This window comes from Rattus norvegicus, chromosome 2 (assembly GCF_036323735.1).
Source record: "Rattus norvegicus strain BN/NHsdMcwi chromosome 2, GRCr8, whole genome shotgun sequence".
Lineage (NCBI taxonomy): Eukaryota > Metazoa > Chordata > Mammalia > Rodentia > Muridae > Rattus > Rattus norvegicus.
Genome location: NC_086020.1, coordinates 174,859,283 through 174,872,599, shown reverse-complemented (window position 1 = coordinate 174,872,599; position 13,317 = coordinate 174,859,283). Strand labels below are relative to the sequence as shown.

General features: G+C 48.5%; 1 protein-coding gene and 1 long non-coding RNA gene across 6 annotated transcripts in view; one reads left to right on the top strand and one right to left on the bottom strand.

The window, feature by feature from the left end:
• The window catches only part of Kirrel1 (kirre like nephrin family adhesion molecule 1), a 93,435-nt gene that overhangs the window by 40,399 nt on the left and 39,719 nt on the right, over positions 1 to 13,317 (top strand). The window lies entirely within an intron of this gene.
• On the bottom strand, positions 8,857 to 12,372 carry LOC134485634 (uncharacterized). The gene is made up of 2 exons (XR_010063837.1): positions 12,028 to 12,372; positions 8,857 to 11,916 (listed from the first exon to the last, which is right to left on the bottom strand). It is a non-coding gene; the product is annotated as an uncharacterized LOC134485634 (long non-coding RNA).

Here is a 13,317-nt window from a genome sequence, read left to right as displayed (position 1 = left end):
AGAGACCAAAAGGGCATCGAATGGGAGTGAGGGTATCCAGCTCGAGGACTTCGTGGCTTTTATCTGTGCTAAGGTTTATTTTAGCTATTCCCTTGGGGACCCTATGCATCTCTTGGCCATAGGGCCTGATTATCCCTTGCAATGGTATTCAGACAGCAGCTACTAGTATTGGGCCTTGACCAAGTTGCTACATCCCTCTGATATTTCTCCCTGGTGTGTGTGTGTGTGTGTGTGTGTGTGTGTGTGTGTGTGTGTGTGTGTGTGTGTGTTTGGGATTGCAGGGATGATCCACCAGTCCTCAGTGTGTGAAAGACGTTAACCACCTTTGCCTTCTCCAGGCATTGTAAACATGATATGGATTTTGTGTTTATGAAGTAGTCAGCAGGATGCCTGGAATAAGCATTTATATAACAATTGACCATGGTCTCCATTGTTGTTGGCCGTCACCCCTCAGCTGTCCTTCTAAACTCTGGATGTAGCCCTCTTCCAGGGAAGAGTACCCTCTGGTGGACCACACAGGGCTCCAATCACATAGCTTCCCTTTGGGGTTGGTTCTCAGGTAGCTGCTAGCTCATCTCGAGTGCTCTAGGCATCTGGTCTCTTTCCCCAGGGCCCAGAGTAGAGCTCGGGTGCCCCACGGTAGACCCCTGCCTCGTCCTCCCCACCGGGAATCAGTCTGTGGTGTCAGCTAGATCAGAGCAGTGCTGCCATGGTAGCTGCTGCTGCTTCCGGCTGAGTCAGGGTCTGGCTCTGCCTACCAACCTTCTCAGGAAGTTCTTCTTAGACTCACCACCGCTTATCTGCCTAACTGCTGAAGGAGGAAACGAGCCCTTTCTTCCCGACAGAGGACGGTCTCTGTAGAGGATTTGTTCTCTGGTTTGTGATCTGCATCCCACATGTCCATCGTTCTGCTTGGCCTTCAATTCCACATGTGTTTCTGTAGCATCTTCCACTCTGTGCCTCATATTGTTGTTGGCCTGGCGTTCGGCTGAATGGAGGCAGAAGGGTCTGGTCCTCCAGTAGCTGGAGGTGTCCCACAGTAACAGTGGGAGTGGACAGAGAGCAATAAGGAAACACAAACCTGTAACTATTGATAAATGTTGGGATGTGCAGACAAAATGTTAACACGGAGGACTGGCATCTCCAGATTTCTTTATACTTTGTCTTCATCTTTTAGGGATGCTTCTTGGTATGCCATAAGAAAATAAATCAATCTGGTTCCTCAGATCTCTCACACACTGAAGATAGCATAAACAGTATTCCAGTTGGCCTGGGCAGGAAAAAAATCCTAGGTGTGTGGAAGGAACATTAAGTAGGCAGATCCTTAGCCAAGACTACCAGGGAGGGACTTTCTTTTGTTCACCAATTCAGGATCTAGAACCAGGACACCTAAGTTGAACGGAGAGGCAGCATCCCATTGACCATAAAAAAGTGTTAGTGTTGCTTCATGAGTGAGTAAGCCCTGCTCTAGCCAAGCTCAGGAAAAGAAGACACATGCTGGACATGCTGGGTGGGGACTCCTGATTACGGAGGGAGAGTAGACAAGGTAAATGCCACCATCCCATCTTCTAATGCTGAGGGCTTCATCTCCCCTCCCAAGCTCAGCCTGCCTGGTCTTGCATCATAAGCGCTTGGGCTCTGCTGTCAATGCCTGGATCTAGATTGCCTTGGAGCTGTCTATGAGAGAATAAAATGGAAACGCTTAGACATCCTTTTACCTTTACGACCCTACAGAGTTCTCAGTTAGTTTTCTGTAACCAATTGCCAGTGGTAAAAGTGCTGGGTGCACAGCATGTGGATTCTTTTTATTTTATTATTTTTGCTCTCTTTACTGCCCCCAGTTCCTATCAGGTGGAGGAAACAGTACACTGACTTGTGACTGGGGTCAGAAGTAGTAGGAGAGTGGCAAGCAACACTGGATGAGGATGGCATGTCAGAACCCAGCAAACCGAGGCAGGGGTATAGGGACCCAGAACAAGTAGTGAGCCTCTGTGTCCCATTGTGCTCACATTTCTATTCTGCCCCTACATCTGGTCTTCAAACTAGGCTGTCCTCTTGGATTTCCCATGATCCCTGAGGCCACCGTCTGGAGGGGACCCTATGGCTTAGCACATTTGTTTCCTTCCTCCGCATTCCATGTGTAAATATGCCTATGATATAAAAATTGTCTGGCCCTGTGAGATATGAATTGCCTCTTTCAGGGCATTCTCTCCAGATGTCCTAGAGGTTGCTACATGTGTTCGTGCACTGAGCTCTGAGGGAGGTCCCAGAGGTAGGGATTGAGTCTGTCTCGCTCTTGAGAGAGAACGGTATTTGTCGCTTGTGGGTAGTGTTGTTATGGTTTTTTCTGTTGGTTTGTTTTGATGTGTTTGGTTTCTGTTTTTTTGGCAACCATGCCATCTCCTCACGGCTGTTGATGTGCTTAAAAGCGGAGTTCCAAAAAAGGTGACAGTTGATGCACAGGAGGCTCCCCTGCTGGGAGTATGGGACTGGGTCTCTCTGCTGTGTTTTCCCTCTGGGCAGCTCCTCTGCTCTCGCCCAGGTCTGGGGGAGTGATGTCATGCTCAAGTCCCTTCATTCAGTCACTGACTTGTTTGCTCCCTCAACCAAATTTACTGAGGCTTTTCCGTAAGCCAGTTTCCAGGTTCAGCCTTCAGGGATAGAAAGAGTAGGAGCCAGGCTCCCACTCTGTGTCTGTACTCATTTGAAGACATGCATGAGCCAAGGTCTACTGGAATGGCAGTGTCCCCACCCTGCCAACAGAGAAAGCAGAGAGGGCAGTCTAGACCGCCAGGAGCTCCTGACAGTGACTTGTGACCCTTCCCATGGGGAAAATGACTCAGATAGGAGAAGCCACAGAACAAAGTTGCCAGTGACCTGTTGGTAAGGAGGTCCAGCCTGGAAGTTCAAAGCATGGGGTGAGGTTGACCTTTGTACCCCTCTCTTGCCTCCTGTTTCTTGGGAGACAGCTAGAACATTCCTCAGAATCTTTCACAGACATTTCCATCACTCCACTCCATTGCTCGTGGCTTCAGCTTCCTCGTGTGAAGTAGGAGAGGTAGGAACCAGGTGAGATTATGGGATTGGAAGATCTTGATGCTACTGTACTGTTTGCCCAGTCCCTGCTGAGGGCTAGGCTGTCTGTGTACTGCATCCACTAAAGCCTTCTCCACTGGGAGTTGGTACAGTGTCCCTGCTCTGTAAGGAAGGAGGTGAATAGCAGCCAGGTGGCACAGGCAGGCAGCCTGTTTGGCCTTTGCCCCTCTTTGTTATTCTCTGTCTTCTGCCTGTGAAGCGCGGTGGTGTCTCATATTTAGGGGCATAACCAACACAGCACCTACTCTGAGGGAGTGGGAAGGAGAGGAAGAATGAGAAGCTGGATACATAACTGCGCTGTGAGAACCACATTGCAATAACTGGGAAAGAGACTACATGAAAAGTTTCTTGAAAATGTGAATTATGACAGTGAGAGTTCTCTTATACCCCCTCTCATGGCCGGGGTCGGGGGACTAAGAACACTGATGCCGGCCCCTCCTCTTCTCCTCCTCTGGTTCACCCCCAGCCCCTTTCTTGGCCCCTTCTGCAAGCTTCCCTACCCCAGCCTGTGGTCTTCAGCCTGCTGGAATCAGATATGGTCTTTGTCTTTCTGCCTGGCTGCTCCCTTTCAGGGAGCAAGGAAGGGCTCTGTGTCTGGGAATGCTGTAGCTCAGGGAAGCCTGGGGCAGCCTGGAGACCTTTCCTCTGTATCACCTTCCCTGAGACTGGCGAGCTCCGTGGAGGTGGAGAAGGCCTCCGCTTTCCCGGGTCACTGCTCAGAGGAGAAGGGGAAGCAGAGCAGAAAATATGGCCCGTGGAGAGGCCCGGGGAGCATGCTGGGCTGGTATGAACAGGGAACTGAGGGCTAGCAGCGTGGGTTGAGCCTCCTGCTCCCTATCTGCTCCCCCTCGGATCAGCCATGGATGTCTGAGAAGACCCATGCCAGGTTGGGTGGTGGCTGCTCCTGTGGGTTCACCATGCGCTCGCTGCTTCCCACCAGGGGAAGGCATACTGCTTGCTACCTTCATGCGATCTGAGAAGCATGGTGCTGATGATAAAGGGGCTAGTGAAATCTCGTGTCATCTTATAATCATGATTATTACTAATAGCTTCATTTACATAGCATGTACATGGCTAAGTGCTTCATACACTGTGGTTCATACACTCTTTGCAGCCATATTTTATAGATTAAAAAGAAAAGAAACCCCCAACGCTTAGGGGAGTTAACTTCATTTGTACATAGTGATAGTGGGGAAGCTTTGAGGCAGTCCATCAGCGCGCTCATGTTCTCTGTGGCCGACCCTGTAGTTAATCCTGGCTTTCCATCCCAATAGCTTTGTGAAGCGTAATTGTTTAATTTCCCATCACCTCTGCATTCCCATCAGTACACTGGCATTAATGATGCGTATTTTCATGGTGCGTATTAGGATTCTCTGAGACAACTGCATAAAACATTCACTCGGAAGGGGTGAGCTGGAGAGCAGAGGTTATGCTGTACCTAGATGTGGGCAGTGTGGGCGTGGTCTTCCCTGTGTGCAGACAAGCCATGTCTGCAATACTTAAGTTCCATATATTGGAGGCATCGTGTGAACAAGGCTACTCAGGAGTGACAGAGTAGAAGGTAAGACCACTGCTGCCCACCTCCAGACCAAGGCTGGACCTCTTGTGAAGCCCTCCCTGGGGAGGGGATAGTCCTGTGCATTGTGCTGGGAGTTCACATCTAGAGAGAGCACCCAGTCTTTCTGGACATACACATTAATGAGCAGTAGATGGATACGGGGGACTGGAAGGATGGCGCAGCGGTTAGGAGCACTGGCTGAGTTCAATTCCCAGCAACCACATGAGGGCTCACAACCATCTGAAATGGGATCTGATGCCCTCTTCTGGCATGCAGGGGTACATGCAGATAGAGCACTCATAATATTAAATTAAACAAACAAACAAACAAACAAACCTTAAAAAAAAAATTAGAAGGACAGACAACAAGCTGCACAGCCTACTCTATCCACTTATCCACTTAATGCTTTAAAGTTTCCAGGTTTGTTTTCTAAGTGCTGGGTTGATAGTAATAACTAAAGTGGGAAAAGAAAATGCCTGCCTCTTGAACTATACAGGAAAGATCCCGTAGGTACATTAATAACATGAGTACGTGGGCTAATGGTAAGGGTTATGGAGAACAACAGAGCAATAGAAGGGGCACCTAGGATGTGGCAAGGTTGGTTTAGAGTTTAAGTTAATCAAATTTCTGTTGTTGGGACAATGCTTAAGCAAACTAAAAGGAGGAGAGGTTTACTTTGGCTCATGACTCTAGCAAATTGCAGTTGCTTGATTCCGTTGTCTTGGTGAAGCAGCATCGAGGTAGATGAGTGTGTGTGGCAGAAGCCTGCCTCATAGCAGCCAGGAAGCTGGGAGAGGAAAGAGCAGGAATCTTACTTTCTGCCATTAAGCCTTTCCTCCTAAAGATCTCACTGTCTCCCAGTAGCAGGCTAGGGACCAAGACTTTAGCATGCAGGCTTTGGGGAAGACATATAAGATCCAAACCATAACAGACTGGAGAACTTACTTAGAGATGATAACTTAGGAAAGAGAGAAAGGTGCCCTGAGAACAGCAGGTCCCGAATGTGCCCACAGTTGTCAAGGTAACACTAATTGGATGTAGTAAACTGAGGAAGAGCTAGGAGTTGATGTAATGGGTGGATATGTGTGTACATAAATGGACTGTGCAGATCATGAAGTCTTCAGTACCACGATTCGCTTCTGACACTCACCACCCTGAGCTGGCAGAGTTCACAGTGTGGAGCGCACATCCCAACAAAACCCTCTGCACTTCACTTGGTAGTCTCGGCGCTAGCTCAGGAGTTCCCTGTGACACTTTTGGATTTGATAAATTCCTAAATAACTCACAGAGTTCAGAGAAGTACTATACTTACAGTGTCCGAAGGAACCTGCGGGTTGAGATTTGAGAAGGGTCTAGTTGGAACTCTGTGTCCTCTGCTTGAGCAATCAAGACTATCAGCCTTCCTAAGTCATGTTGTGCTCACTACACTGGAAGCAGCCAGGACCCTGTCTGTGTGTCTGGAGTGTTTACTCGAGTTTCACATCTGAGTTTGAACCCACTAGCCTTCCTCTCTCCCTGGTCAGGTGCACATCTGTCCAGCTTAGTCACCTAGTTACTGCCTACCATAAACCCAGGCATGGAGTTGGGCACAATGACCCACTCTTAATCTCAACACTGAAGGAGTAGAAAGAGGATCCGGAGTTCAAGGCTGTTCTTAGCCATATAGCCAGTTCAGACCATTTTAGACTACATGAGAACCTGTCTCAAACAAGCAAAAAACAAATCAAAGCAAAACAAAAACCAGCTATCAGTCTAGCATGAGTAAGAAAACTATTCCTGTCAGCTAAGTCCCAAGAGCTTAGAAGTTCTGTCCCAGGAACTAGGATAAAAGCCAGCAAGCTTTTTAGTGTAAGACTAGGTTTTGAAGGAATCTTCTGGGCCTGGACTTTCTTCTGAATGATTTCAGAAGCCATCTGTGGGTCAGAGGAGAGAGGAGGTGGGCAGAGGAATGAGGTGATAGAATTTCTGTTTGAATGACCCTACTCCGTCTGCTCTGTTAAGAGTAGACCTCAGAAGGAAGGGGCCAGGACTCGTAAGTGGCCACTCTAGCTGTCCAGGCAAACAATTTGGTGGGTAGCACAAGAGACACGTAACACCAGGGGCCCCCATTTTTAGAGCTACTTTGAACACAGAACTAGCAATATTGACTGGTAGTTTGTATTCGAGGTAAGAAAAAGAAGTCAGGTGCTAAGTTTTGCCTTAAGTCCTGGCGGAGTAAAATTGCTGTGTTCTGACAGTACAGGCTGAAGAGCAGGAGCTCACTTTTGCTTTGGAGACTGGTGCTAGAAATGAGATCCAGGGCTCCTCCCATGCTGAACTCATACCCTACTACTGAGCTAAATCTCCAGCCCAGGAGTTCGTTTTGGATGAAAGTGTGAGGGGCCAGTTAGATACCCAACTGGAGATTTTAGGTAGGGCTTTGATAGATGCATCTGGGACTTGACGGAGAGTTCTGAGCCAAGATAGCACATCAGAAGAAATGGTGTCTAAAACCCCGTCTACAGGCTGGAGAGATGGCTTAGTCTAAAGGCTCAGTCAATAAAATGCTTGTCACACAAATATGGTGGCGGAGTTCAGATCCTTAGTACCCATGAAAAGGCAGGTGTGGTGGTGCATACCTGTATTCCCCGCACCAGGGAAGGAAAGATAGCAGGGCCCTTGGATTTTGCTGGCCACCAAGTCTTGTGAATATGTAAATTTCAGGTCCAGGGAGAGACCGTGTCTCAAAAAATAAGGCAGAGAACAGTAGAGATACTCAATGCTGACCTCTGCCCTCCACTTGCAACTGCACACATATGTACACAACTGTGTGCAAAGGTGCATAGACAAAATGGTCAGATAAGCAGCTAAGGAAGAGGGCTGGCCCAAGGCAAAACCCTGGAAACACACACAGAGAAGCTTAGTCCTTATCAAGGAAGCTCTTTGTAACAGGCATAGACGATCACAGATAATCACAACTAATCAAACCAAAAAATAGTGGGGCCTGGTCCCAATGGATTCGTCTACAACACAACTCCAGAACCAAAGACTGGGGACAGTTATGGAAGAGAGGGTGGGAAGACAGTAGGAGCCAGAGGAACAGGGAGTTTCGATGTGAGATTGTGTCTCCTTGGAGTGTCAGAAGCCATATCCACATGATTCCTAAACTTGAGCTGAACAAGAACAGCAGCAAGGCATGCTAATGTGAACAGAGGCGAGGCCAGGAGGCGTCAGCTAAGGATTCTGAGATGGTGAGAATCAGCCTTTACCTGGGAGGAGAACACCAACTGTTTACCTGATACCAAATGGTCAGCCCTAGAAAATAAGTAACGTTATACAGACTGAGCATATATATGTTGCAGACACACACACACACACACACACACACACACACACACACACACGCACACACACACACCAGCAATCAGTAATCAGTAGACGGTGATGGGGCGGAAGGGAGGCTGTGAATTTGAAGGAGAGCCATAAGGAGTCTATGAGAGGTATGAAGGGAGGGAAGGGAAAGGAAAATGATCTCATTATGTTATAATTTTTTTAAAAAAATGAAGTGGGCAGGGAGTCAGAGAAAAACATGTGTGGGAGTCCTGCAGGTCCAGTGAGGAAGGCTCCGGCTAAGTTGGTGTTCAACTAGAGTTCTGCTGTGGTCCATGAGGCAAGATGGTTAAGGACTAGCAGTAGGTAGGCCCAACAGTAGAATACACACATGGCTGGCCCATGCAAATCCCTAAGTCCGCTTCCAAGCATCGAGAAATTGTAAAGAAATACGTGACACCCCTGCCCCTCTTTTAGGAGGACTAAGCTGAGGCTGATGTTGCACTCATTAGGAAGCTACCCTAATGATCTTAGTGAGAAACGTTCGGGATGATTTTGAGAGGGATGGCGGGATCATGTGCCTAGTTCTGCCAGAGTGAGTTGCTAGGAGGAGAACAGAGATTAGAGATTTCCCAGTGGCTGTCTGGGGTCAAGAGAGGAGAAGATGCAGTGTATTTACAGGAAGGTGGCTGGGGGAGCAGCATCAGTGTTGGAAATGAAGGATATTTGGTCAGAAGTAAAGGGGACTCTGGGGGAATGTCATAACTTTTCTCACATGCTTAAAGGACTATCGTGTGGGAGAGAATTAGATTCATTTTATGTGACCCCAGAGGAAAACCTAGGATTGATGTTTAGAAGCTGCGAGAAGAAGGATTACAGTACACGCTGGATTGGAATTCCGTGTGTGTATTATTTTCTCATTTGGTTAATCCCCACTCAATGCCCACTGTGGAACCAGCACTTGCCAAGGCACCAAAACAGACCTCTGCTAAAAGCACACACAGCTCCTTTCAGACAGCGGAGGGGAACTCAGACAAGTGGTGTAGTGTGGGGTGGAAATGTCGACCTGGCAGGGGTAGGGAGTGAGGATGTGGGGGTTCTGTGGCTCATATGAGCGTTGGCACACTTCCTGGCTAAGGATATTCCGCTGTCTGATAGTGGAGGCTTACTTAATCAAGAGCAGTGAGTTTTCTAGATGGTAAGGCTGTGTAGATACAGCCATCATAAAGATGATGTCTGATAGGCACCGGTGATGGTATAGTATCACTTGCAGAGCACTCTGGATTCTCACTCCGGCCCTGGCAAAGCCATTGTCTTCTGCCTGGTAGCTGGCTCCAGGGCTTGGGGTTTGGGTATCAGGTGAAACATCTCCTGCCTCCACCTCTGTCTTCCAGCTTTGCTCCCCTCAACCTGCTCTGACCAGGCCATTTCTGTCCTCTGCCTGACACCTTCTTTTGTGCTGCTCCTCCCCCTGAACCCTTTCCTACTTCCTCAGTATATTTCATTTTTTGTATTTCAAGAAGTTCTCTGGAACTCGAGATCTTGAACCTGTGACCTTCTCCACAGTTCTCGGTCCTTGGATTTGTCAGGTGTGTTGTGAGACAGGTCTAATTTAACATGAAGGGCTGGTCCTTAGAACACTGTAACTAAGGAGGGTGGGTAAAGAAGAAGGAGGTAGAAAGAATGGTTCTAGTTGCATCTTACTTGAAATTGGTATTATCTTCATTCTACAAAGCATGCACATTGCCCCAGGTTGGCTGGCCTGGTAGGCTGCTACATGGATACCCTTGAGCGCCCCATGCTGCTGCCTCTCCCAGGATGGAAAAGGAAAGAGTTAAGACAGGTCAGCCTTTGTTCAGCCTGACTGCTCTGAGCTTCAACTGCTGGACCTATGAGGGAAGAAATAGGCCTATGCCCTACTCTCCATGAATCCACAGCTCCAGAATCACTGGACATCAAAGGTGGGACATGGGGAAATGAAATGGAATGATCACAAAGGAAAAGAAACCATGTACTTTGTTGTGCATACAACAGTAACAGAATCTTCGCTTCGGCAACTCAAGGAAGGTCCCTGAACAACCACAGGTAAATCCTGTGGCAGTGAATCTCCGCTCTGGGTGCTGCTGTAAGAGCGGAGCAACATAGCAGAGCAGCGTACTTGCTCTCCCAGTGGAAGGGTGATTACGAGGATAGGAAGGGATATGCTATTAGGCAAGCATAAGATGTGTTTCAGTGTGTTGGGGTGATCATAGGCAACAAAGTCTTATGGGCTCAGTCTCACTTCTCAGAATACAGAGAAACAAGGTGGATGCGTTAAGGGGACATAACACAGTTGAGCTCAGAGATTCCAAGAGGAGCAGTCTGGTGGGGCTTGTCAGGGAACGTTTCCTAGGGAGAAGGCATTTGGGTTGTATTTAGGAAGAAAAAAACTTGGACTAGCAAGCGAGAAGCCATAGTGAATAAGACATTTGTAAGATGCTGGAAATGGGGGAGGGAACTAACTTTGAGGTTCAGCTCAGTTCGTCAGATGCTGCTTGAGAGGCTACCAAGACCAAGATATCATGGCTGTGTGCAGAGGTGAGTCGAGGCGCCTGTCCTCTAACAGCATACCAAGGTTTTGCAGAGTAATGAGATACGCATGCTCCCTGGGAACTCTGTGGTGGCCTCGGCCCAGGCAGAGTGTTAGAAAGGCTCCCAGGCACCAAGCCGGAACTGCATCTTGAAAGATAAATAGAAATGAGCAAAGGGTAGGGCAGGGAGCTTCCCAGGCTCGGGTAGATGCTACAAGTTGAGATTCCTCAAAGGTGAAGAAGTGCATGCTGGGAAGTGTGGAAGAGGATGCTGAGGAGGTAAATAGCAATAGCTGTGGGTAAGACCTAACCTAATCTGTCCCTCATCTGAGGTCAGTGGAGGACCACTGAGGGGTGGGCAGTGATGTCACCAGGCTGGAGCTTTAGGAAGCTCGATCTGGAAGCTGTGTGGAGAATGGATGTAAGAGGAGCGAGCTGGAGGTGGGGAACCACTAGGAATGCATTGCAGCAGTCCTAGGAAGCAATGGAAAAGATCTTAACCACTGCAGTGAGGGAGGAGATGAAGGTTTAAAATTGGAACCTTTAGAAAGGGTCCCAGTGATAACCTGTCATGAGGTAGTCTCGGATGAGCCTCGGGCCTAAATGAGGGTGAAGCAGTCTTAGAGTCTTTGCACAGAAAGATTAAAAAAAGGAGGCTGAGACTCATCCCACATCTCTGAAGTCATGGCCCTTGGTAAATGAGGGAGGGACTTTAAAGACGGGGCCCACAGCCTTTATCGACTGAGGCTACATGATGGTGAGCAGTTCTTCTCAGGTGACTGAGCATCAAGGGCTTGGCAGGTCTTCGGGTTTAAAGCCAAAATCAGCATTGGGAGAGGGGAGTGGGAGCCGAGGGGCACGCGCCTGTGTTGGAGGGCGTCTGCATCATGTGTTCCATGCAGGGTCTTTTACGGGACAGAACTGCAGGGTGTGGTTGGCATGGAGATGACACTTGAGCAGGAGTCTAGTACTTACGCCACATGATCCCTAGGATCTCCGTGGTGGCCTTGGCCCAGGCCGTGTGTTAGAAAGGCTACATTTCTGATTTTGTGGTTGACTGGTTCTGTGATTTGAGACTTCTGGAGATTCGTGTCTCCTCTTTTGACCCCTGATTTCTTCTTTGTACACTAAAAGGGTCAGATTAGATTAGCAGGTTTTATCTAACGTGAAGTTTCACATTTCTGGAGAATACGGTCAGATATTAAGTCTCACACAGCTGAGCTGGCCTTCCGCACTTGTTGGGAAGTGACTTTGCGTTCACGATCCTCTTGCTTCCACTCTTCCAAACACTCTTGCCCAGGAAGGTAGTGCCAGACCTTATTGGGGAGAAGGAACGTCTGTTGTTCCCCGCAACTCCATGCTCCCACTTGCAGCCTTCACCATCTATAAAAACAGACATTAAGCTATTGTTTTTAATGGCTCCAGGTCACATAGCAAATATCTTAGATGACAAGGTGGCCATTAATGAAGTAGAAACAGTGGCTATTTTATTACTTTGCATAATCCCTTTAAACGCAGTGAAGAGGCGTGTGTGTCCCTTTCTTCCTCCATTCTCTGGCTTTTCCAAACCCATCCTCTCTTCTTGTTTACTCTTTTCCTCGGGAAGATAGAAGAGCAACTTAATAAGCCCTCTTCCTTCCCTGCATCAGCTACAGAATGAAGTTCTTAGGTGGCCACCAGGCTGCCCACACATGGTTGACATCTGCCTCCCCTCCTCCACACCAGGATTCTTGTATGTGTCTTCATCTGCTGTGTGGTCCCGCAGCCTGGAAAGGGCTCACCCTTTCCTCTCAGAGCCCACATTCCTCCAACCATGAACCCGGATGCCTGGTATGTTCTGTGTTCCTTCCACTTCTTAACCGTAAACCGTAAACCGTCTTAGTGTTAACTCCTATGGATCCCGCAGATGCAGGGTGGCTGTGGAAGCAAGGGGAAGCGGTGGCTACTTCTTTTCCCAACTTACACCGGGGTGATCTCTATTAGCCCCCGTGATGAAAGTCCAAACTCACGGCTCAGCATGTGCGAGTCCGGGGTGTGATCTGATCAGCGCCATCTCCTCCGCCCCATTCCTGGCCCCATCTCTTTAAGTTCATCAGAACCATTTGCAGGAGCCGCAGTCCGCCATTGTTGCAGTCCACCATCGCTGCAGTCCGCCATCGCTGCAGTCCGCCATCGCTGCAGTCCGCCATCGCTGCAGTCCGCCATTGCTGCAGTGCGCCATTGCTGCAGTCCGCCATGCGTCCCTTCCATTGCTTGCATGGAGCTTTTGCTTGGGGGACATTTTTCCTCCCAATCGTTTGTGCACCTTGTGAGCACCTCCCGCATTTTACATCTTTGGCTTGCTCCTCTCTGCCAGCCTTTCACACTCTGTCCTTTCACCTAGAACCCTATGCTGTATTTATATTAAAAAATCTGTATTTACCTGTAAATCCCTGAGGGGGGAAGATGTGGCACTCTACCTCTTATCTCCATCCCATAATACACATGTACACACACACACACACACACACACACACACACACACACATTTCAAACTCCTTTATTTTAAAACCTTTTATTTTTGTTTGTATGTAGGGGTGTGCTGTGTGTGTGCTTGAGCCATAGGCGTCAAAGAAGGGCATTGGATCCTCTGAGGCTGGCATTACAGACAGTTGGGAGCCACCATGTGGGTGCTGGGAACCAGGATCTTTTTCAAAGAGCAGTAAGTGCTCTTAACCACTGAGCTGTCTGTCTAGCCCTAGCCTCTGGCTCTGTGTAGCTAAGGCTGGCCTTAACCTCCTGCCT